Raw genomic sequence first — 27,109 nt, forward strand, 5'->3', positions numbered from 1 at the left:
GTGATAGGGCTCTGTGGGTTCTGATCACTTACCTACAGTGGAGAGCAGAGTATTCTGTTAATGTGCTATAAAATCTGATTGATTTCACTTTCATTGTGAGTCCTGTATCGTGAAGATACAGCTGAATTTATTTCTAGCTTTAAATTCAAACTTCTGTGCTGTTGGTGTAAAGTGTTCCTGTACTGTAAATCCTGTTTAGTTGCATGTGAATCTAACGTTATGGCCTGGTGCATAAGCTGTATTTCTGCAGCTTTTACACTCTATAATAAAATATTTTAGACGTGCTGACATGAAAATGTTAAATTACGGTTTTATGTTCCGGAGTAGGTTTAAGGCTTTTCCCACTACTGGTCAACACAAAATCAAAAAACAATCATGCTGCAAATTTTCGGTAAATTCACAACATACTTGCTCATGAGACCCTTGAAAAGCCACAGAAAGACCCCCACAGGAGAGATGACAGATGATGCGGCACAGTGCATTATGCTCTGTGATTAGGTTAGACCGCAGACTACAGGAGGCACTTAATTTTCAGTCGAGCTGCAGCATCATCTGCCTCAGCTGCACATTTATTTGAATAAAGCCAACTCCACTGCTAGGCACACGGAGCTCACAAGTAAACAGGAGCGATGGAGGTGTGATAATGAAAGTAAAACAGTGACAGATAATTCCTGTAAATTGTTCCTGATCCGACCGGTGCCTCCTGTACCACTGCTCTCCGCTCCCTTGCTCATCAGGACTAATGTAATGTACCGAGTAGAGGAGGAACACAATCTGTGTGAGGATTGTTAGCGCTGTTCTCTCTGCAGAAAGGATAAATACCTCCTGCTATTCCTGAAACGGGAGCAGTTTAAGCTGGGTTGATTTAGTGACAGCATGGATGCAGAAGAAGAGGAGCATAATCTTCCACCTCTGTGTCGCCGGCTGTTCAAGAGAGAGAAGCAGTTATTTAATAAAAAAACATAAAAACAGCTTTAAAGAACACCTTACAAAACATAGTTACAGTGTGTTTGGACAGATATAGGATTAAAGGGTCCCATACTGTTTTTCAAAAATCAGTTTCATATAAACATATTTTTTTCACTAGATGGATCATACTGATTCATTCATGTCTCTCTCTCTCTCTTTCTCTCTCTCTCTCTCTCTCTCTCTCTCTCTCTCTCTCTCTCTCTCTCTCTCTCTCTCTCTCTCTCTCTGCCTCTTACTGCTCCAGTGATCAGTTGATCATGGACATTTACTCTTTAAGCACTTAACCAACTGTATTCCGCCCTGACCTCTATTGACCAATCGTCCTGTTGCTGTCAGATGTTTTAACCTCTTTCTCTCTCTCTTCCCCTTTCCGTTGTTGTCTCAGTCCGATTGCCGTGACCCTCTTCCACCCCAATCACCTCCAGTCCATCTCATCAGTGTCCTTCTTTCATCACCACCACCAGTGTCAACACTTCATCGGGGGAGGGGGTTGTACTATCCTGCTTTTGGCCTGACTACCCCTTTGAACACACGTGGCATGTAATGATGTCTAATCGCAAAGAATTTAGCACATTTCTCATCCTTATCTACTTTTTAAAATAAATATTTGCTCATGCCTAGGGACATCTCTCCTGACTGAAATGCAGTAGAATAAAATGTAATTCTAAGTTCATCCTTCAAATATTTTGCAAGGTGCTGATTTCTAGTAGAACAGAGAGCTGAGAGTCAAAGTTCGAGCACAGCGTTACACCGTGGTTTTTGAACCAGAGGTGTGTCCCCACCCTGAGTATCTATTCCTGACTATCCAGGTACCTAAACCCAGGCTCATCCCTCCTTACATCTACTCATCCCTTATTACCTTGACCCCTACTCAACCCCCTTTTCCCTTGGACCGTACTCATCCTTCTTTATCTTGACCATTACCTGCCTCTCCATTCCTCGATCCCTTCTTGTCCCTCCCTGCCTCGACCCCTTCTTGTCCCTCCCTACCTCGACCCCTTCTTGTCCCTCCCTACCTCAACCCCTACTCATCCCTCCTTACCCCGACCCCTACAATCCCCCTTTACCTCAACCACTACTCATCCCTCGTTACCTTGACCCCTAATCATCCCACCTTAACTCACCCCTGCTTATCCCTCCATTTATCGACCCCTACTTATCCCTCCTTACCTCAACCCCTACTTATCCCTCCTTACCTCAACCCCTACTTGTCCCTCCTTACCTCAACCCTACTCATCCCTATTTACCTTGAGCCCTACTCATCTCTACTAACCTTGACCCCTACAGCCTCTCAAATCATGGTTTTCTTTGCATACATGAGTTTTAAAGCCTTTTAATGCAGAAAAGTTTTCAAAGTATTTCTCACCTCTTGAAGATTTATGCATGACAATAATGAAAAATATATAACAAATAATGCAAACATGTATCAATTTGTGACATTGCCTATTACATGATTGCTTTCTTTCATAAAAGTTTAGATATGTTACACAGTTTGCACATATGAGTGAAAGTACTTGGTGTTTTGTTCGGGGGCCAGTGGTTCCACTTTTGGCTGGAAACACTTTTTTCTCTTCTCCTTTTCGTACAATGCAGTGTCGAAGTGAGCATTGATCTAAGGTGTGTTACTGGCAATTTGAAACAAAACTCAGCGCTCATTCGAGTGTCTCTTTTATCTATTTTTGTTCTCTTCATGTTGAAGAAGAGATATTTGAACTGGTAAACCACGCAGAGTTATTTTTTCTCGCTTGTGGTGACATCTGTGGTGTGAAAAGAGATTTCTGTGATGTTTTCTTCTCACTTGGGAAACAGTCTGGTATCTTGTATGTGGGGTTTTCTGTCAATTGAGTTAGACTTTCTGTAAAGTTGGCATTTTTTTCTGTTCTTTCATGGTGTTACTACTTCTGCAACACAATATAAACTCTGACTGCTACTGGTGCAGGAAACTATGCATCATTTCTTTTGCAGTGGAAAGATGTGCTTGTTCAGGAAACTGTGGAGAGGTGGGATAAATGAGTATTATTGTTGTGTGAAAACATTGTGAATTAAGCTACTAAGAGTTTGTGTGACTAAAAGCACTAACTTAACACTTTCAATAACAAACTGTGTAGCTTCCACACTAAACCTGAGAGCTGAATCAGAACCTCACAGTTTCTAGCTGAACACAATTTCTTTCCTGCAATGTTACAAAAGTGAGGTTGCTGGTCTGACAGCAATTATCAGACACTGTGGTGTTACATCTAGAAGTTGCACTTGCTCAGCACCCAGAGGTGTCCTAGTGGGAGAGTTGGGTTTCACAGTTTTTAGATGTTATCACTTAAAAAAGGCAATCATTCGGAACATAACGAAAGGAGAAGAAACAAGAGATTATTCCTAAATGTTCAAACGCACAATTAACATTTTTCAACAATGCACTGGTCCTAATAATGGTCATAGAGGAATGGCATGTGCACTGTGTCACTTTGGACAAACGTGTGTGTGTATCTGTGTGTGTGAGTCAGTGAGATACATATGACTGGTGTGGGAGCAGGGAATGAAAGGGATCCTGCCTGGTAATGGGATGAGAATGACACCTCGACTCCCCAGAGAGCCTGTCGCAGCGGCCGTTTCATACTCAGACCTCCCTTGCACACACACACACACACACACACACTCACACACACACACACACGCACACAGCTAACCTTACACAGCGCCAATATATTGAGCACTGGAAGGAAGTCATTAAAACAGCAATCAGTGTTTCTTAATTACTAGGCATTGCAGAAAGATATTTGGTCTGGGGGGGCCAAGGGACAATTCTTAAACGTTCGGCTCTTTCCCAGTCAATTATGCGGGCCGAGTGTTAAAGACTTTCTCCTCCATTTCCATTCTGTTCAGAAACAGACTTAATGAAAACGCCGGCCGTACGAAAGCCTGTGCCTTGTTAGAAGTCAAAATACAATCAACAATAGACTCCGACTTTAATTTGTGTCAGGGCTTGCTTTAATCGCCTCCTACTAAATTGCCATCAACAATAGAGCTGCACTCTAACAGGTCTGAGCACTACTCTGGGCCTGCTTTGAAAATAGGCTAGCTGTAAATGCAGGTTAAAACTATTTAAGCTCCATAGGGTAGCAATAATCCTACTCAGTGCATGCAATAAAGATTGCATAGCAAGAAGGGGAAACAAGTCTTGACTTCGCTTGCATTTCAAAGAGCCAATCTGACTGAATATGGCCTGAGGAATGGCTGCATAATTAGCAGACGTGTCTCTTAACTGGGGAGATTTTTTCACTCCCTTTAACTACTGATAAACAAAGTTTTTTCTCTATGCTGTCACCGAGAAGCATATATGCGCTCACAGGGAAGCCATGCACAGTAAGCCAAGGACACATTCACATAAAAAGTGTGTCTGTGTCTCTATATCACATTCTCGCACTCAGTCTGCATCAACAGGCGCAGCAGGAAGTGGGCCCACTGTGCTTGTGTCCTGATTAGTGGTGGCAGTTTCCCTGAGAGCCACAAAAGACAGCTTGGAGGGCTTGTTCGGAATAAATGCTCCTCAATGGGAGCAGAGGTTAAAAACAGTCTGATAGTCACAGATATTCTAGGAGTAAAAGTGCAATGTTTGCTGACTGAGGAGATTTGGAGCGTTGCTACCTCCAGCCTAAAGAGCGTTAGAGGGAAAGGGGATCTAATCGGTCTAAGAAACATCGTCTCGTGAGCCACGCGAACACGTCTAAACAGTGATAAATGGTTGATCTTTAGAGACAAGCTTGAATTAAACAGAACAGGTTTCCCACCTTCCTCATCTGATAAAATGAAGCCTTGTGTTTACTCTAATAAATTTAATCAAGATGTGATTTCACACTGTTAACTCTGCAGCACAATATATCATTCATCTGTCAGTTTTGCAATGAGTGCAAACAGTCACATCACAGGATGAGTGATATCAAACCAATGATCTGAAACACTTCATGCATAGAGATGGTTTATTATTGATATTGATACCATTAATGAGACTCCTTAATGATCACAGTCTTCATTGATACCACTATTGATATTTTCTCTGATTTACTGTCACTGTCAGTCTTGTTTTTAGTGATAAGGAATACAATGATTGTGTTTTAAGTGAAACATTCTCTTGGAAGAGTCTTGGCATCAGTACTTTTAATGATGTATTAGGAGGGGATTAAAGCTCCAGAGAGAAGGTTCAGCAGGTTGTAATTTAATTAATGATATTTATTATATTTTATTGCTGGGACAACAACTCTTCTGCCAAAAACTTTTTTTCAGACGGAATATTTAAATCAGGGCTGACAAATGATTTTTTTTAGCTGCGATTGATTTTTAATCGCATGTTTAACATTCCAATTTTCTTTTGTTTGCTCAAAATTGATTACAACTCCAGATCAATAAACAGTTTTATATTTGTTAATATACCCTTAGAAATCAGAGAAAGAAGAGATTTCGCGATGGCATTTTCTTTGCAATATCGTGCAGCCCCACAGCTGCACGGTGCTGCAGTGGGTAGCGCTGTTGCATTAAAGCTAAAAGGTTCCTGGATCGAATCCCTGGCCGGGCAGGTGCCTTTCTGTGTGGAGTTTGCATGTTCTCTTTGTGCATGCATGGGTTCTCTCCGGGTACTCCGGCTTCCTCCCACAGTCCAAAAACATGCTCACCAGGTTTATTGATCACTCTAAATTGCCTGTAGGTGTGAGTGTGTGCGTGAATGGTTGTCTGTCTCTCCATGTTTGCCCTGTGAAAGGTTGGCGATCTGTCCAGGGTGTACCCTGCCTTCTGCCCGAAAACCAGCTGGGATAGGCTCCAGCCCCCCCGTGACCCCTAACGGGATAAGCGGTCCAGATAATGGATGGATGGTGCAGCCCGATAATACAACACTACATGTTGTCACTACAATCTTTTTAGACAAATATTAATGTTTATGCCATTTTGGTCCCACTTGTGCTATCATGAGACATAGTAGAATCTGGACATTTCAACAACTTCACTTGATTTAAATCCAGTCCCAATGAAAAGCATGTTAGAGTTACCGCAAGGTGTGTTTCCCTTTCACTCTCTTTAATACCTTGACATTTTCATATACATCCATCACACCCTGTTCTGTCTTTGGTGGCTCATTTTACTATAGTGCTCAGATTGTCAAAATGCTGATGTCAGACTCAATATTTTTTAAAAAGCAGAACAGTTTTAGCCTAAGAGTTCTTATTTAGAGACTAAAATATACTCTATTTTGGTTTATTCTTACTAAGGTGCACTTTCTTTAGTGCTTTTCTCATGTCACATTAAGTCCTGGTTTTTTTTGTTGCTATTTTAAAGAGCTTGGTTTTACTGTTTTAAAAGATACTACACAAATAAAAGTTGTGGGTTTTGAGAAAATGTTCAATTACTTCAGCTATTAACTATAAAAATGTATCCTACACCTTTTGGTTTATGTTTGATTTGCAGACTTTACCTTGTTTTCAGTGAGTCACTTTTATGGTGGTGAAAAGCTGACTCGTATTATCACATATTTTAATTTCTACTCAGTCAAAGTTATTTATGTTAGAAGTTTAGCTGCTCTCAGTCTCTCCAGGTGTCCCTACCTCTGTGCCGGTGTTACACCATGCAACATGGCTGCATGGGTTTTGATTTATTGCCACAGAAAGTCACACTTCTTCAGAGAAAGCTGACCCAAGGAGACAACAAAAACAGCTCTGAACCTCTCAGTTCAGCCCCTTGGTTTTTCGGCTTTTGGTGCCTGTTGTGTTTTGAGTGGTGTTGTTAGAAGCAGCCCTTTTCTCATTGGGCTTTTTCTTCCAGCTTGTTTACTCCTTTTTTAGTTGCTTTGGATCAAAATGAGCACCAGCCAGGCACTGTGTGTTCCCGGCATGAAGTCTTTTCCACCAAAAAAAAAAAAAAAAACCTCAGTATCTCAGCATCTGAACTCCTCTGGAGATGAATACATGAATGTCCAAACACCCTGCTCCAAAAATATTCTTGGAGTCAGCTCTGTTTTTCTTGCACATTTGGCAAGGTCAATGTTTGCTCTCAGGGGTACATGAATCCCAAACTTTATCAAACTCAACAATAACGCTAATAAGGCTGGAGCTAACCCCAGGAAAGTGGGGGCTTTTTAAAGAAAAAAACACATAAACGCCTATCAAGAAGTTGTTGAATTATTTATCACCTCTGCTCTGTTGTCAATTTGTTCCTGCCATTTGGTTTTGCTGTAATCGAAATCTGTTTGCGCTGTAGATGGAATTCAGACGGATGGCCCACAATATAAGAAGAGGGGGATTATGCCTTTCTTTTGTTTGACTGGGAGTTTTGTGCAACATTACCAAAGCCCCTCGGCAAATAGAATCATCTCCCAGTGAGTAATCGGCAAACAGCATAGGCTTTGGAAGATTTAATTACGTCTAATTGTATCTGTTTCAGTGTGGTCCCATCAATCAGGCTGAGCCGCTTTCAGTCTCTTATGCATATTTAAATAGACGCAATCCTGATTCTTTGATAATGATGAGACGCTGGGAGGGGGAAAGAGAAAGAATAAACGCTTATATAAGATGTTGCAGCTTCTATACCCGACATATCAAGGCAGAACGTGCTGCGGAGTGCAGCACTGATGTTGTGTTGTTTGATCACTCGCTGCCATCACGAGGATGCTGGATGATGCAACGGCAGAGAAAGCACATGACGCTACAGCCTCATGGCGGAAAGAGTGGCAAACCAACAACAACAAATGTCACAGCATCTGCCCTCCAGACTGTTTACAAAACCTGTCTCAAAGCTTCTGCTCCCCACGAGTCTTTCTGTCCTTTGCGTGCGCCACTAAATGATGTCCCCCTAGACTGAGCCCCTCCCTGACCACAGGATTAGTTCCACCTCCTCTCAGCCTCTGAAGTGTTCCTTGAGCTGCTTTATTTCCTTTTGTTTATTATATGCTAAAACAAAATTGTAAAATGCGGTTGTTCTGACTGCACCTTGCAGTTATTATTATCAAATACTGCAGGTGTTCAAAAATCTCTCACACGTGTTCTTCTTCCATGATGGATCAACAGCTAATGGCTGCTACAGCAGGACTAATAATTCTAAGATCCATGACAAATGGGACTTTTATTCTTCATGGTTTTACACTCTCTCAGAGACTGGACATGCTGTTTTTAACTGAGACTAATACTTTTAACTTGGCTGAAGCCTGGTGAGACCATCGTCTGAATAAACTGTGGGGGAATACTGGGCTCCATCTCCCTGTAAGCCCCCCTGGGTGGGCCACAGTCTTCTGCAGCTCCATGGCTGGGGAGCCATGGCGCAGGCCTTGCTGTCACTTTTAGTGATTGTTTTAATTGCTTACCAGCATTGCTGCAACCGATGATCCATCACGGATAAAGCAATAAACATCCATCATAGGTTCTCAGAGCTGAGCATGTTGACTATCAATTATTTATCTTGTTGAAAACGCTGAACAACACTCAGGATTTACCGTCATGATCATGACAGTGAGGCTTGTTGAAGGGCAGAGTTTCCTTCTTTCTTTAGGCTAAATGTTGGGCTAACATGCTCACACCCACAAGGTCAAAAACATGAGTTCAACAGACATTTAATTTACTCTGTAAATGTTAGCATGCTAACATGTCAAACTAATTGATTATCAAAGTATCCAATCCAATCCAATCCATTTTATTTATATAGCTCATTTTAAAAACAACAAGGTTCCCAAAGTGCTGCACAACAAATACAAACTGTAGAAATAAATAAAAGTAAAATTTAAAATACAGTAAATTAAACCAAGGAGACTAACACAAACTCTCATGCTGTATTAAAAGCCAAGGAGTAAAAATGAGTCGTAAGACGTGATTTGAAAGTATGCAGGATGGGGGCCATTTTTGACTTGGGTGGGTAGCTCATTCCACAGTTTAGGAGCTACCATTGAAAAAGCTTGGTCACCCCTTGTCCTTTGTTGGCTTTTTGGCAAGACGCATCTGATCAGCAGACCTCAATGCTCTGGAGGGGGCGTAGATGTAAGTAAAGTAGGCTTTACTATGATGAACAGATACAACCTGATAACATTTTATTAATAATACTAACACTAATACTAATAATAATAATAATAATAATAATAATAATAATAATAATAATAATAATGCATTTTATTTATAAAGGCGACATTCTTAGCACTCAAGGTCATCGTACAGGGCATAGTTTAAAAAACAATATCAAAATTAAGCTGATAAAATCAACGAGGCATGATACGGTGCAATTAAAATACAAATAAAATGAACAGCATCAAATACAGTGCAGTGAAGAAGAGCAATCAGAGTGAATATGACAGTTTAAAAAGATGTGTCTTGAGATGTGATTTGAAAATGGAAAGAGAGTCAATGTTACCGATGTCTGGTGGGAGGGAGTTCCAGAGGCGGGGGGCAGACCGGTTGAAGGCTCTGGACCCTATGGTGGTTAAAAGGGGAAGGGGGTGTAGTGAGGTGAATGGAAGAAGAAGACCTGAGAGTGCGGCTGGATGTGTTGATGTGCAGAAGTTCAGAGAGGTATGGAGGAGCGAGGTTTTGGATGGCCTTGAAGGTGAGAAGCAGAATCTTGTAATCGATGCAGGTCTTGACTGGTAACCAGCGAAGCTGCTGAAGTACGGGAGTGATGTGATTGATGAACGGAGTTTGGGTGATAATACGAGCAGTAGAGCTCTGGACCAGTTGGAGTTTATGGATGGATTTGAGAGGGAGACCAAAGAGGAGGGAATTACAGTAATCAATGCATGACGTGACCAGGGTGTGAACGAGTATGGTAGTGCTGTCTGGTGTGAGGGACGGGCGGAGGCGGTTGATGTTACGTAAAATTGTTTGTTACTTTTAAACTTAATCAAGGTGTAAGAAAACTTCACACTATGAACTGGTGCTGGCCCTCGATCAAAAGCAAAGGGAGTAACAGAATGACCAGAGTAGTCATGATTTATCCTCTAGGGAACATGAATGTGTATAACAAGTTTACTGCCATTCCATCCACTTGGCATTTTACTCAAAATTAACATTCCCATAATGGTGTCACTAAAAATTAAAGGTGGAACACTGAAGCTCCAGGGATCATCCTCTGGTAAGCATGAATATCTGAAGCACTTTTTCTTCAAATGTCCTTGTTATATGATTGAGTATATGTTAAAACGTTTGTAAATTGTGAAGAAAGGAAACAAGGAAGTAAAAGTTAACAATAATCAAAGTCATGTGGTTCATCCTCAGGGGAACTTATTTTAGTTAAATTATGTCTTGATTTTTAGTCTTAATATCCTGAAAGTTTATCCAGTTTATGTTAATATATTTGTCTTCACACAAAAACTTAACCTGAGGAAAAGTCAGGCGATCACCAAAATCAGAATAATTGGTCCTCTGGGGACCATGAATGTCAGACATTATTATTAGATTTTAATCTATTTAATTCATTTTGTCTGTTTTTCAGCCTTGTATTTTGTACCTGTTTGATGTTTTGTGCTTCATTATAAAACGACTTTGATCATCATGTTTTGTAACTTTTGCTTTGAAAAGAGTTGAACATGTTTTACTCCCTCCTGTTTGCGCTTCAGCGGAAGCCTAAGCTAATGGTAAGATGTTGTCTTATGGCTTGTTTTGCCCCCTGTGAGCCTGTTGCAGTATATTCATCCCTCTGTGAAGCAACAATTACTGACATGCTGGCAGCTCAGCTCCCTTTCAACCCAGGGAAACTGTACACATCAGCGTGTATGAAAAATAAATTAGTTTTTGTTTTTTCATGGCTTTTAAAGGAAATTTGCTTTTTTACAGACTTATTTCAACTTCAATCTTCTGCATAATAAATGTGCTGTCACATGTTATGATGTCTATGCCACATCAGGTTGGTATGTGAAAAGTACTACTGTTATTACTAAGGCTGCAGTACTTGTCATTGAACCCCCCGAGCGGCTCCTGCAGTCAAATGAAACTGGCATATTTATCCTGTCACATTTCCAGTTACTGACATTACAAAAAGAGACAGCCGAGTATTTCCTAACACGACTTATGCAGCTATTGCTTTCATGTTTCATGTGAAGGGGGGAAATGATCTGCTATGGAAACTGATGGCCAGCGTGATATTTCAAAAGGTTACGCTGCATCTTGTTCAGCGATTGTTTTCTGCAGATTTATATTTGTTTAAAGGGGGGGTTGTGGTTGTCAGCAATAACAAACGCACTGACAAATAACTGGGCAGTGTGCCATTTGGAATTCATTTAGCAAGACAAGGTGGAGATAAAGGCACCACCCCAACTGTCTGCGAGCGACACTCCGTAAATCAGAGAGCAGCGAGGATGAATTACACTGGCGAGAAAGTCTCTCTTCTGAAGGACAACAGCAGTGTGTCTATTTACAAGCAGCTGGCCTACAGCATAGGTCAGCACTCACTCCCCCTCCCTCTGTCCTTTGAAAATGTTAAGCCAAGATGTAGAGAGGGACTCAAGAAGGAATACCAATTCAGGCTGTCACTTCATCTGCTTGAAACCATTGACAAAACAGGATTAACATGGTTTTGACGGTGTACTTACACGAGAGGTGGCAAAGTAAACAACATACTTAAACCAAGCAGAAGTGAAAGACACTTGAGTAAAAGTGTAGTATAGAAGCAGTGACTCAATTATTTACTTACAGGCTGAAAAGTGCCACATTATTGTGGTACATTATTACCTCTGCAAAGCTAACTAAACCTCCTGGTAGCCTATCAGGACGAACACATTGCAACAGCCACATTCATTTCTATTAGGAGCAGGCAGCAAGTATATGAAGGATGCTAATAGTCTCATGAAAAATGCAAAAAGATGCAATGAAAAAATGAGCTGGTAATGAATAACAAAATTTGCAAAAAATCTGAAACTACTGCAACAACAGCAAACACTTTACCCTGGCGTCTCCAGACCCAACAACCAATCGACTTCAGATATATCAGACCAATTCTAGTTAGACCAATTAGAATATAGAAATGGGGCGGGATCTACAAGATCCTAAAGCCTTAGCTTTCCCCGGTTTATAAATCTGATACACATCAGAACACCTGATTTCTGTCTACATGTTGATGATAATGGTGTCTTGTGTCCCGATAAGGCAGTCATGACGCAGGATGTAGGCGACTCAATTCAAATGAGGGGGTGTGCCCTTGATTGGACAGAGACGTCAGTGCATGCTCTCTCTGCTAATACTGCTAAACTTATTAAACTTAAACTATTCTGAAAATTACAATGTAATGTAAATCAGCTGGTCTGAAATTGTGTCGCTGCTCTTAATCTGCCCTGAAGTTTGTGGTAATATTGGCTGGTTCACTTTCATACAAGTCACTTCAAGTTTGTCCTCACAGTCACTAACATCACAATCATCAGCTACCTCTTCTTCTCAGTTGAGGTTTCGTACTCGTGTCTGTTTCTGCTTGGTCGTTTTCCTCGTTTACATCTGTCACTTTGATATGCACTGACTGATACGCTAAGGAGTCATCTTTTGTTTGTGATATCTTACCATTCATTCATATTGAAACATAATCTTGATGTCTGGAAGGCAGCACAAAATGATCTAGAGTAAAAAAAACATTGTTAATTCCCATAAAGGCACCAAAGCTAAATTAACAAGCCTATCAAATTAAAAAGTTGACAGAAAACATGAAGTTAACACAGATACCTGAAAATGATGTGACTTTTTTTGACTTCCCCAACTCTTCTTGTCCTTCATTACTGTCCACTGATCAGTGTGCAGACAAGCAGTAAACAAGCAGAGACACACTTCACAGTATATCTCTTATTGATGGATACCTGCTCCAAATAGAATAAGGATTTATCATGTGCAACAGGGGAGTTATATGACACCTTCTTGAGGTTAAAATGAATTGCAGTATTAACTAATGCATCGTGGTTTTGTTTTATGACAGAGATATGGATGAGTGGTTATGAATCCCTCCATGGGCATATCTTAAATCCATCCCTAGAATTATATTAAGGGATGAGACAGTCATATTCATATTTATTATCAGGAATGCTGGATTTGTTTTCGAGAGGAGAGAATGTGTGGAGATAGAGGAGAAAAAGTCTGTTTTTCCATTTTTATTTAGGGGAAGGTAATCAGCTTGTTTTGACATCGAGCTCGATTTTTCATAAATCTCACTGCAGCTTTGATTTTTTTTTTTGTGCTGAAGACAAAGTGTGTTTTAAGGCCTTTTGTAAAGTAATTTCCCATGAATAATAAAAGTCACTATATGCAAATTGAAATATATAAGGGACCAAGCAAAAAGCTCATAAAGCATAGTAGACTGCACACGGATACAATGAGGACTCATTTGCTCACTGAGCAATTTGAACATGATTGGAGAGTCTTCACTGACAAAGCTAACTTTTCTTATGAGCGATTGAGCCAACCTTCACACGGTCTGGATTTAATGACTCAACAACTTTGTCGGACCAGGAATGCAGATGGTGGTCGACGGGTTTTATAACACCTTAAGTGACCGAAATGATCTTGACCTTCTCACACCAATGCAAAACTGTTTAATCCCCCAGCTTTATGGTCAACCTCTAGACCCCGCTCATACAGTTTGAATCCTGTATGCTTGCCCAGTTTAGCTCATTACTTTAACACTGCTTTCTAATTTGTTTTAAAGAAAGAGGAGAACAAATCTGTGATGAAAACTCCCTGGAAATAAAGCCAAAATGAGCAGATTTTATGTGACTGCATGTTTCCAATCAGTCTGTTTGTTAAAAGGCTCTGTGAGGAGCTTTCATGTTGTGTTGATTCTGGTGACCCTTTTGGATGGAATCAGGGATGTTCTTCTGGGATGAAGACTGCATTTCCCATGAGCACCATCAGCACCCACTGTCTTGCCAAAGGGTGCATTTGTTTTGCAAGAAAATGAATGGAATACAGATCTTCTGTTTAACACTGCTTTCTTTGTACAAGACAACTGTTTGCAGAAAAATGTATTGATTAGTAGCTACGTAAAACAATTAACTGAGATGTAAAAATGATAAAAGTTTGTTAAACTTGATGTATTGCTTTTTTCATCAATATATATTGGTCGAAGAGGTCCCTAAAACATGTCTTTAAAGTTTATGCTCAAAAAAAACACTTTGAAATCAGATTTTGGCATGCCTGAAAAGCCCTCTTCTTCAGCCCTCCTCAGAACAGTCTGTTTTCCCTCTGACCACACCCCCTCTGGAAGTGGATGTACCCTCGGCTCTCCAGCACGTTGATCTAATGTTTACATGTTGGCTGAATATACACGGCTGCTCACAGATCGTGTTGCTTCAACCCTCTGAATCTGTTCCAGAATCTGATCCTGACGGAGAGGCGCCTGCAGCAGGACCTTTCTGAACCATTGGTCACAGATTTAGTGTATCTTGTTGTTTTATTTATCAGTATGTAGACGTGTGTCTTGGTACACAGCTGCCAACATGTAGCTATGTGGCTATGCTAACTAGCGCTAGCACCTATCCATGAAAAATAAAAATCATCCACTAGATCTTCAAATCTGCAGACGTGGGGAGTAAAACCGACCTCTGCCAGAAAGGCAGCAGGACCTTTCTGAAGGATTGGTCACAGATTCTGTGTTTCTTGTTGTTTTATTTGTCAGTATGTCGACGTGTGTCTTGGTACACAGCTACAGCTACAAACATGTAGCTATGTGGCTATGCTAACTAGCGCTAGCACTTTTCCATGACAAATAGAAATCATCCACTAGATCTTCAAATCTGCAGACGTGGGGAGTAAAACCGACCTTTGTGTTTATTAAGACAGCCTACAACTAGCATGCCTCCCTCCTAAGCTCCTTGTTAGCACACATTTGTGCAGGTAATGAAAAACGGAGGAGGGGTTGAGTTGTATTTTATACAGTCTATGGACTGAACAAGCTCCGAGCTCTGACTTCGTGACAGATCGGATATTGTTGTTACGTAACAAAAACACGGAAGTCTGAAACGGCTCGTTTCAGCACACATTTACAGAAAGGTGGAGAAATCAAAACAGGGGCAGAATGGATTTTTTTCATTCTCGGGGGGTTTGCATACATGCCAGGGAAACATATTTCAGGTAGAGAACCATTAAAAAGTCGATTTTGCATGATATGTCACCTTTAATAAAGGCTGTTTATATATTTACTCCTAAATGATCTGGTTGTCCCTGGTGTCACTCTCACTGTTTTTTGCGCTGGCATTTTCTTTTCAAACCCAATATGATTCAGGCTCAGTGTCCTCAGCGCAAAAACGCCCTTAGTGTCTGCTGATTTTTGTTGCAGTGCTCTCAGCGTGGTCACTTGAAAACAGTCCAACTTTTGGAGCACTGCCACGCTCATCAGTGTCACTTCTTGATCACCGACTAATCAAAATCCAGAAGGGGCCAGACTTCTGATATCAGCATTGTCAACAACAATGGCAAAGGTCCTTACGGAAGAGAAAGTTATCACACTCGTATTTTAGAGGTACAATTTCCAAGTTTAGAGCTGCTACTAATGTTATGACATGATTTCTATAAATATTTTAGTGTAGTTCAAGCAAGTATGAAGCATGCAGTGCATTTTAAAACAGACTCAATGGTCCCTACCTACTTAGGGAAGCTGAAGTTCTGCGGAACGACTTTCGTAACCTCACAACAGTAAAAGCTGGTGAGAAGGACTCTGAAATTGAGGTTGTGGGCGCTACCAGAACAAAAAACACCGTTAGTGGACTCGGCACCTAATTATCATTGTTTTAGGGTATTGACCAATCAGAATCAAGTATTTAACACAGCCTGTGATAAGTAAGAAAGCCAGGTAATTTTGTCAATCCCTGATAAATAAACAAATAAGAAATATGTATAAGAATGAATAAAACTGGACATTGAATAAACATATAGTGATTTTAATCGCTAAACTCAAGTAGACTGCACCAACAACTCATAACATATTCTATTACAAATACAATGTTCTCATATCACCAAGAACGAGTCCCATGTCAGGAAAATGTTTCTCTTGCACTTTTCAGTCCCTGCTGAAAGTGACCTGAAGTCAGACGTTTTTACTACTGTAGTACTGATAGCTGTCATGGCACTGATTGGGTTCTGCTTGTTTGGAAAATATAACTTCAAATGTTGCCAGTGGGGATAAATGTTTGGGTCATCATTTTTAGAGATATTCAGCTGCATGGGCAGACAAAGTGTCAGCAGTGAAATCAGTGAAAGGATGAATACAGAGAGACGTGGCTGATCTATATTTCTCCCCACAGATATTATGCATGCAGAGTCCGATATTTAACTATGCCAGAGAAAGCATAAAATGTGCTGAGATATGCAAAGACTGCAGTGCAGTTTGTAATATTTGTGGCAGTGCATGATTTATTTCAATAGATATCTTTAGAAAGGAGACGCGAGAGAAAAACAGCTATTTTAAAGTAAGAAAAGTGCCAATGTAGGGAGGAGTTTTCTTATCTTTCATCATTCTGCTGCCACTTCCTCTCTGGAGTCTTAAGTGGACAGGGTAAAGTCTGATTCAAAGTCACCTTTGCTGTTTGTACAGGCTGACTTAGTTTGACACAGTTGTGTTATCGATACCACAACTTTGTCGGGGCATCATGGAAGCCCTTACCGCATAACTAATCAGGCCAGGAAAATAATTGGTTCACCTCAAACTCCCCTATCTGAACTATACACTCGGTCATTAATCAGGAACGACACTCCCATCAGAACAACACACACACTCCAACCTGACCAGTCACTGCATCAAGGGTGACGATACAAATTTCTACAGGCCCTGAAAGCATCTACAGTGACTATTTTTAACTGTGTTTGGGGTCAAATAAACAAATTAAAATCTGTCTTTTTAACATATTAGTTTAATTATAGTTGTGTGTTGTAGTTTTTAACTTGAGCAGTGTTCCATGTGTTTTTCAATTATTTAAACTCGGCATTGTTTATTTCTTGTCTAGCCTCATCAAAGAGAGATTTGTCTCACTTTGTAACAGATAATAAAGTTATCTTACCTTACCCAGAGTCTGCAGCAGATGATTTAGTCTCAAGAGATGTTTCCTGGTTTCCTTTTTGTGTCTTTGATAATTGCTGGCAGGTTCCCAGACATGAAGTGTTCAATTTGCTGAGAAGAAAGCCTGAAATTGTGTTAGAAGGGAAAGTGAAATCATTAATTTAATCCAATGAAAGAATCGATTGAGGTCAGCAAGTACTCGGAAAAGACTTCCAACTGAAAGAAAAACATCATTTGGTGATAAGCTCTGAAGCATTTGGCTGACTTTATTTTGCATTTTTTGTTTTGCACATGTCACAAAGCCAAAAAAAGCCACTGCAAGTTGTATTGAATGGGCCCACGCACCTTTCTGTATATCGGGTGTGGAAAAAGTAGAGATTTGGTGCACGTTAGAATGCAGTGCCTGTCAAGTGCAGTGCATGCCTGGGTGTGCTATGACCTATCTACCTCACACTCGGCCCTAAAAAAGGACGTTTCAGTGTCGCCTGCTGCTGTGTGGACGTGCCAGACTCCAACGGCTACAACTACTACTATCCATCTGCTCTTCACCCTGCTGACCCACGACTGTGTGCCCACCTACAGCACCAACCACATCATAAAATTCGCAGACGACACTACAGTGGTGGGCCTCATCTCCAACAACGATGAGGCCAACTACAGAAGAGAGACGAGCCAACTGGTCCAGTGGTGCAGCGACAACAACCTCTTCCTCAACGTGGGGAAAACCAAAGAGATCGTCGTGGACTTCAGGAGAGGCCGACAGCAGCACCTCCCACTGACCATCAATGGCGCTGCTGTGGAGAGGGTGAGCAGTACCAAGTTCCTGGGACTGCACATCTCTGATGACCTCTCCTGGACAAACAACACCGCATCGCTGGCCAAGAAGGCTCAAAAACGGCTCTACTTCCTCCGTAAACTGAAAAAAGCACAAGTCCCACCCCCCATCATGTTCTCCTTTTACAGAGGCACCATCGAGAGCGTCCTCACTGGCTGCGTCGCTGTGTGGTTTGGCGGCTGTACTGCCTCCTGCCAAAAGACTCTGCAGCGCATAGTGAACACAGCCAGCAAGATCATCGGTGTTCCTCTGCCCCCCCTCAAAAACATTTTCCACACCCGCCTCACCAGCAGAGCCATTAGCATCGCTGGTGACACCTCCCACCCCTACCACTCCCTCTTCAGTCTCCTGCCTTCAGGGAAAGGGTACTGGAGCCTCCGGGCCCACTCCTCCAGACTGTTGAACAGCTTTTTCCACCAGGCTGTCAGGATGCTGAACTCCTCTCACTACCTCCCCCCTCTGCCCCCTGGACTTTGACTTTAACTAACACACGAACACACACACACACACACACACACATGCACACACACACAAACACACACACACACGCACACACACACACACACTACATACAAGGACTCTACCTCAGCTGCTTTTTGCACATTAACCAGTTACTTAATCATTTACTTATTCTGAATACTGTCTGCACCTTAATATCATTTGCACTATTATCTATTCTCATTTTCATTGTACATTTTTAAACTGTCACTGCAATACCTGCACTGTGCACATAGGCTGTTATTATAGATAGAACTGTATTTATTATATTTTATTGTATTTTTATATTTAAATTCTTAGATATTTAAAGAACTGGAAGAGAGAGAAACAGCATCTCGTTTTTCCTGAATGTCTTGTATACTCAGTGAAAATTGACAATAAAAACCTTGAATCTGAATCTCATCTCACCACTATCGTCTCTCTCTCTTCATCTCTTTTATCCCTCTTTCCTCAGCAGATGTGTGTCAAACATGAATCTGGTCTTGCTCAAGGTTTCTGCCTGTTAAAGGAAGTTTGTCCTTGCTCCTGTAACTTGCTAAATGCTGCAAAGTGCTCTGCTCATGGTGGATTAAGATGAGATCAGACTGAGTCCTGTCTGTAAGATGGGACTGGATCTTATCCTGTCTTGATGTTGGGTCTTTGTTAATATTATAACATAGAGTACGGTCTAGACCTGCTCTGTTTCTAAAGCGTCTTCAGATAACGTTTGTTGTGATTTGGCGCTGTATAAATAAAGATTGATTGATTGTTGGGCAGTAACTTTATATCGTTGCTCCACTACTACTTTCCTCAGCAACAAGAAGTGTAAGACCTCAAAATTTTCTCCAGTACACAGTGATTATTTGGATTTTTGAGCTTGAGTAATGCTGTGTTACTTTACAGAACATGATTTATTATTCTTCTAAGGCTGGTTATCCCATGATGGCATTTATATGCGACAAGCCACTATTCCACAAGCCGAAGAGCTAAACCAAAGACGGTGATCATTTTCAGTTTATTTCAGTCAAGAATGCAAAGAGCATTTCTGTCTTTTGTAAGCTGTGCAAGCCGCAAAATGCCTGCAACCACAAAAAATACAGCATCATATTTGCAGCAGCACAGAAGCATAAAACAACTGAGGGACTAATAGAAAGGCTTCTTATGCCAGCGACACATGCACTAAAACAACAGAAGATGTGAGAAAAGAGAGAAATCGTTAAGATCTCACTGAGTGGGCTTGGTACACATGTAGAGAAGCTGATAGCTTCTGATACGAGGTATTAAGTAAAGTTATTAAATTAACTCTCAAACAGGTAAAAGGACATTTATTAGGTAACTTCCATTGAAACCTGGCAAACATCGATCACAGAGGGAATGCTCTGCTGCGAGAACATTGGCATGATGCTGGGGACTATTTTAAGCAGTGGATTAGTGTTAGTGAGTGGGATTGTTCATCATCATCCATGTTAATCTTAAGTACAACAGCATGGCTCACTAAGGTGTTAGCAGTAGGTTTGTACTAATAATTATGAATGTAGAATTTTTAGGACTGTGTTTGTTGTTTTTGGTCTTTTCGGGGGATTCTTGGACAGGTAGAAAATTCTTTTTTTTTCCTCAAAGAAATGTGTTACCACTCAATCATCCAGTTTTTTAAAGCTGTTTCTAAATATTCAAGACAGGACTGTTATGCCTCTGTAACAGTGTGAAATGCACAAAGTCATTGAGGTGGGGTGAAATTATTCTACTTTTGAGCTGGCAATAGTAACAGAGTTGAAATGGTGGTACTACAAATATCAGAGCCAGCAGGACGGAACAGACCTGTTAGTGTGTGTATGTGACTGTGTGTGTATGTGGGGCTCCTGCTGTCCGTTTACATGTCATGCCTCTCATGCTTGCACAATGTTCTTGCCAAGCAGCAACCTCAGTGTTGAAAAATTGAGCCAGAGCAGAAGTGCAAAAAATGCAGTTCCTCAAATGTCCACTTGAGGCTGGCTCCAAAAGCCAAGGAGACTCCATTAACATCCATGTTGAAAAAGTCATGTTTACAGCGGAAGTAAAAATGCTAACACCCTGGTAACATGTAGCTTATTTCTTTAGTCCCACACACTTAACAAGGGTTGAACTTTTAATAATGCATGTGTTAAGATTATATAAGCGGTAAGAGTAATGCACAGACTTGTGTTATCAGGGTCACAGCTGGATGCAATGTAGCCACTTGTCAGGAGGCTTCAGGCGCACCTCAGCTCTGCCTCTTTGCCTGTGTTCAGATCATAGACTATATAATTAATGGACATAGTATCTGTGAGGTCACCCATCTGTTTCTGAAGCGCTGTTTTGAAGCCAATCATGGCGGGTGCCATATTGGAAATTAACTCGACCTAACTTCTGTCGAGTCAGTGTGAGGTAAAGAGGCAGGCTTTGAGCCTCCTCGCCAACAGCTCTTAATAGCCTCTTAAAATTAAAAACTCTTCATCTTCATATCTTCTAAACTGCTGCGTTTTGAAAAAAATCACCCCCATATAGTGTGTGCAGATAGAGAAATAAGCTATTCAGATTAAAATAATTTTTTGCACCAGGCTGTAAACATGTTTATTTTTGCTGTAGAGATTAACTTTTTTGTATTGGTGTGTATGTGGTTTATGGTACTTCCAGAGCCAGCCCCAAGTGGACACTCAAGGAACTGCATTGGCTTAATTTCTTGTGTCCAGATGTTGCCGCTTTGTTAACCACCATTGTTGGACTTCAGGACAGTGCTTCGTAAACCAATGTTTGGCATCACTGAGACCACCTCCATGTTTTATGTCTATGGCTGTCAAGCAATGTGATTAAACACAGAGGGACACCAATATTACACAGTAGCAGGTTCAGTGTCAAAGCACAAAGACGTAGTGATGGGGGGGCTTAATTGCAGTGCTGCTGCAGAATATAAATGCAAAAAGGTCCTGAGTCTCTTCTGATAGCATGTGAAAACAAAGCAATGACAGGATAGAGCCGACATAAAACAAGCATGAGATAAAGGAAATGAGGTTAAATTTGACCAGGCTCCTGACAATGATTAAGTGCACATGAAAATCTTCAACAATCCAGCCAGTCATGAATTCAGGTGACAACAACAGAGTCTGTGAAGGTTACCCTGAGTATTTCATGTAGGGCAGGAAGAGTGGCCGAGCTGAGTGGCAGATACAGCACAACGCTTCATCGCGCTCAGAGCACTCTACTCCGGGCCCAAGCATGTGGCCTTGATTTAGGTGAATGAGCACATCCCATTTATATTCAAGCAATCAGCAATCGTTCACAGAGACACATGCACATACACACAATCGCATTGACTCTCTCTCTTTGCTCTCTCAGCCAGCGGTGCTCATTACGCAGCTGAGACGAGTGAGGGAAGGAAAAGCTGAGAATGAGAGACCCCAGACACGAGGGAGATCTACTCCCACACCAGGCTGCTCACTCCTCGCCAGCAGTCAGAGAGTCAGCGATCCTGGCACCAGCTGCGTGTGCTCGCTCACCCTGCACTCTCTGCTCTCTGCCAGGGAGGTCTGGAGTGACAATCCCCCAGACTCCAGACCTCCAAAGCCCCCCCTACTCCACCCCCTGTTCAAGCAGTGCAGTCCAGGTGCTGAGTGTTCTCGATATGTACTTCAAAGGTGCAGGATGGAGGCAGTATAAAGAAAGACTGGGAGCACAGGTAGGTAACATGAGGACAGGGCAGAACTGACAAGGGACCCTGCATAATGCTTCAAATATTTCCAGATTCAGAATGTTTGTACACAGAAATCAAAACTCTCAAAGTGTCACACCAGTGTGCTATTGTAGCGCCCCTGAGGAGAGCGGCACCAGAACACAATGAAGACATTAAACAGGCGGAAGCGCAACTCCTGTTTAACATAAAGGGGATGTTAAGTCACCAGTCACTCTATTGCAATAATTACTAAGCCTATTCGTTGCTATTACTAAGTGACATTTCACAGCAACAGTTTGCCATTGCTTGATAGCTGACTGGGCTGTGAAAAACAAGCCATCATCAACACGCAGAAAGAAGTCCAGTAAATATGATGGAAAACAGAGAGACAAAACAGCAGAGAAAAGGCACGAGAGGTTAAAGTCACAAAAACTGTAGGCTAGAGAAATTTACAAAATTGAAGATGGCACATGAAGTAAACAACACCCATAACCTGGTAAGGGATACAGTGTCATGTAAGGATGTCACAGACTCTCACAATGACAAGGCAAAAAAAATAATCAACACAAAATAGCTCAATAATATCCTTTCCAAATCAATATTTGGTGTGAAATAATTAATTATTATAAGTTCGGTATAAGGTATCATTTGGTGAGTAGGTTTGTAAGTGAAGGACCTCTCAAGTTCCCTCAGCTTCACGTCAAGGTCCTGCTTACCCTGTTCGAGTTGTAGTTCTCTCTGTTTCTTTTCCATTTAAAAGAGCATTTGTTTTCACCCTTGACCAGGACAACGTGTCCTCACCCATTGTGAGATGTGAAGCCAAAAGACCACTAGCATGGGCGCAGACATATTGTGCTGGTGCTAACTAGTACAGCTGCTGGACTTGTGTCCCTTTTTTCAGTTTCAGGAATGTAGCATGTTGTGCTTTACGGAAACATGGCTGCATCAGGATATTCCCGACCACAAGGTCTCCATTGAAGGCTTCCAGACTGTCTGGAGAGACCAGGATAGCACCGAGAGCGCTGTGGGCCTCCAACCGTATTAACTACACAGGGGGATCTCACATGTCGTACTGGTAGCTGTTTACATCCCCCCTCTCCTAACCCGACTACGGCGTCCAACGTTCTCAACGCTGCCATAGCCAGACTCCAGACAGAGTGCCCTCTTCCTGATCTCTGGGGACTTCAACCATGTATCTATTTTCTACATAGCTTATTATTGTGTTTGCATAACTTATTGTGTATAGAACAACTGTCATGACCAAATTTCCGTCCCCGGGATAAATAAAGTATTTCTATTTCTGAAAACCAAAACACGCTTTAAACTTACAGATAAAACATTGAAAAACCCTCACATGTGTACAGGCCACAGCAGACTCATTCTTGTGTTGGTTTGAAATAGACACACATGGCTTTTATAAAGTTCAATAACTCTTGTCTTAGTGTTTGTTATGTTTTCTCTCACCGTTGCTCCTCTACTCTGCTAATCCTTTAAAGAACGCTGCAGGAGCTGCATTTGTCAATACAGCTGTGAATAAATCAGATATTTAAGATCAAATAACTAATTAAAACTAAACATCTAAGAGAAGTGAGCACTTGGACATAAATCAGCATGGTGGGAACTAGCTGTAATGAAAGAAACAATGTTTGAGAAAAAGGTTTTTTACCTGTACTTTCATTTTTTTGTTAGACCCATGTTCAGTCTGTTAACATTAAAGGCTGATTTATACTTCTGCGTTGAATCAACGGCGTACCCTACGCCGGGGGTCCGCGTAGCTCCCGTACCTACGCCGAGACCTACACACGTAGCTGACGTGCACCTCCTCCAAAATGTGACTCCCTGTAGAGCCGACGCGGACCGCAAGCTCTGTGATTGGTCCGCTCGGCGGCTTTGTCTTTCCCGCATTTAGAACACTTCCGGGATCCCGGACATCGGCCGCACATCGGCCGTGTATTTCATCTCCTCCTCTCCTCTATCAGAGAGACCGCACTGCCCTCAGGCGTTTCGGCGGAGAATTGCTGTGCGACACAGACACACCGACGCACAAGTATGTCGGGCTCATGTCCGCATCAGCCCCTGCTTCATAGGGGAGACGCAGAAGTATAAATCAGCCTTAAGGTTTCAAGGTTTATTCCCAATACTGCAGCCAGTCAACAGGGGGAGCTCTAAATCATTTGGCTTCACAGTCAGGGAACACTAATGGCGTCCATTTTTATATACAGTCTGTAGTTATGACCAGGTTTGCCAGTATAAACTTGAAAGGTAACAATATGTTGTGTGACATTTAGTTTTCATGAGCCCCACGTTTCAAAAGAAGAGTTCTTATGGTTTAAATTGACAGATTTTGGCTACTTGGCAGTAAAAACTCAGTAACAGCTGAAAAACACAGGCTGTAGCAATTTAGGGTGTTGCTATTATACACAGCTAGCAACATAGCTGGGTTTGGGAAAAAGTTCACAATGAGTCATGCTCAGTCAATCATTAACCATGAGTCGTTTTGGGCACTTAAATTTCCTGCAGTATAAGCCTTGTTTTGATCTTCAGTTTCTGGCTTTCCATCAGCTACATGGTCTACTTCGTTAACAGGCTAGCCACTACTTCTTCTGCTATATTGTTGCCCATGTAATGTTTAATTTTGATTTCTGCAACTGCTCAAACTGAGCATGACGACAGTGAAGTCTGTGGGTGATAGAGCCAGACACTGTTAGCCTGGAGGAGTTTTGGGACAGCCTCAGTCACTATGTGTCTACTTTCACATTTCTGGTTGGTGTAATTTCATCCATCAAAAACAGAAAACAATTATTACAGGAGGAGGAGGAATGGTTCTAATTTACATGTGATGAAAAACACAGTGGTGGTGGTGGGGGGTTTTTTGCCCTCAGAACAATTTCTACTGGAGGCAGAAACACAACACCAGAAAATTAAAACAGAGTTAATTGCATCAGCACATTATTTCTACTTGAGTTATCACACCTCTCTAACAGCCGCTACAAAAGAACTGTAATCTTCACAGAGGTGGTGTTTACAGCAGTGCTGCTGTTACCTACCTGCAGTAAACCTATTCATGACCAAGATAGTTGTTGTGCCTAGACGTAAAAGTCATGTGGGTTACATTACAGATGTTGCCAAACTTGTCTTTGATGCAGATTTTAAAGGAGTGTTAGTGCCACGCTGGTGCTATTTTAAAAAGTGTAAAGGGAGGAACACACAATGTCAGAGCTGCTCTGTTGGAAAACCACAGGAATTAAAGAGCTTCTGTGCCTCTGCAGAGCCTTTGCTGTAATTATTTTTGGGTATAATTTGATAGTAGCTGGATCAGAGACCTTTTTTTCCTCCTGTTCTTTTGACAAAACTCGCTCCAGTTCCTCCAGCTGTCTCTCAAGATACGCACTTCACTCACATGTGCAGGATTATTATAGGGAGCTGTCAGCATAGAGGATTATGTTAACAGCTTAATTAGACTATTGCTTTCCTAGCAGTGTTGATAATAGTCATCATTGTGTGTATGAAATCATAGCCAGTGATCAATTAAAGTATCTGTTATGTGCTTAAATTGAATTACACTCATGATTCTGAATTTATTAGACATTACAATTCTTCTAACCACATAGGTGTGTAACATTGTCATCTTTTTAATCACATTAGGTATGATTATGACTGCAAATGATGCAGTATACCTTTCCAACAATTACACCCATCAAAGCAATAAGGATGATGGAGGTGTGATAGACAGGTGGGGAGGGAGGGATAGGCTCTGAGATGACAAACCTGTCATTTAAGCTTTCAAGTGAAGCTTCCTCTCGCCTCAGGATGTTATTAAACCATAAATCTGTGCTTGTCCACACTGACATCTACAAAAACTCAGCAGCACAACACCTGACTGTTGAGCAGTTAATGATAAATGACATACTAAATGAACAATGCATTAATGTGTGAACGTGAGATTCCTCCACTACCAAACTTTCTTTATGTGAGGGGTGATGCTTGATGAGGGGCATTATCAGGGATTAATGGATGATGTGGAGGCTGGATCCATCCAACACCTGGTTACAGGCACATAAAGGGACATTATTCTGCTTATCATATTGTCACAAATACAAAAGAAATAAAAGTTTCATGTGTTTGTCAAACTGAATCTTAACTTTTCATATGCCCTTTTTTTCAGGCATGTTTGTCTTTATTAGATGAGACAGCTGAAGATAACAGAAAATACTGGAAGACACAGCAAAAGGTCAAGACGGGAGTCAAACCAACGACTGCTGCAACGTGTGCTATAGCCTCTGCACATGGGCTCACACTTTGGCTGCATCCTTATTTCAATGGTTACTTATTTAAGTCAGAAGCTTACTGTGACATTTGGTGTGTAAGATGCACTTTTAATGACTTTTTGTCATATAAAAAGTCCTCCATCCTAGACCCTGGCACAGCAAATAAACTAGTACAAAATGCAATGAGAGGCTCCTCTATTGTTGTAGGTGTTGGGTCTGTTTTGAAATGCTCTGTATTCTTCATACTTGCTTTCATTCAATGACATTTCATCAAGAAACTCTAAAAACTATTGATGGAAATTGTGTCAAAGCATTAGCAGCAGCTCTAAACTTTGAGATTGTACCTTGAAAAAGCAATTGTTTCTACTAAGTGCAGACCACTGCCATTGTTGTTGGCAAAGTTGATATCAGAAGTCCCAACCCTTTTTGATTCTGATTGGTTAGTGATCAAGAAGTGACATTGACAAGCACTGTGGTGTTCCAAAAGTGGAACTGTTTTTAACTTAGAGCACTGCAAGAAAAACTAGCTGACGCTCAGGGCGTTTTTGCGCTGAGGACGCTGAGCGCCGGAAACCCTGAATAACACTTTGTTCAAATAGAAAATGGGGGCAGCCAGCACAAAAAACGTTGTTAGTAGACACTGCACCCTATAGATGCCGCTTGAAGAAGCAAGCCACCACTTTGCTGCCAAAGCATTCTGGATACATAGCGTGGAAGCTGAGTTTAGCAGCACCACTTTATACCATCTTTCTCCTTCATTAACTCGTACTCATGCATTTAAAGACAACAGAGGGACACTGTTTTGTAAATAAATCTTGTGGCGTGCTGGAAAGACTCTTTTGAGACAATTCGTGAACAGAGGAAGCCGGTGACGTGAGTCTTAGTGAATCATTGATG

General features: G+C 41.4%; 1 long non-coding RNA gene across 1 annotated transcript in view; it reads right to left on the reverse strand.

Moving 5' to 3' along the window:
- Positions 1-844: 844 nt before the first annotated feature.
- LOC117819263 overlaps positions 845-27,109 on the reverse strand; it is a 30,548-nt gene continuing 4,283 nt past the window's right edge. The window contains exons 2-3 of the long non-coding RNA XR_004632499.1: positions 16,954-17,071; positions 845-924 (exon numbers count right to left, since the gene is read on the reverse strand). This is a non-coding gene — a long non-coding RNA (uncharacterized LOC117819263). The remainder of the gene's footprint in view (positions 925-16,953; positions 17,072-27,109) is intronic.

The sequence above is a fragment of the Notolabrus celidotus genome, chromosome 9 (genome assembly GCF_009762535.1).
Source record: "Notolabrus celidotus isolate fNotCel1 chromosome 9, fNotCel1.pri, whole genome shotgun sequence".
In the NCBI taxonomy this organism is placed as follows: domain Eukaryota; kingdom Metazoa; phylum Chordata; class Actinopteri; order Labriformes; family Labridae; genus Notolabrus; species Notolabrus celidotus.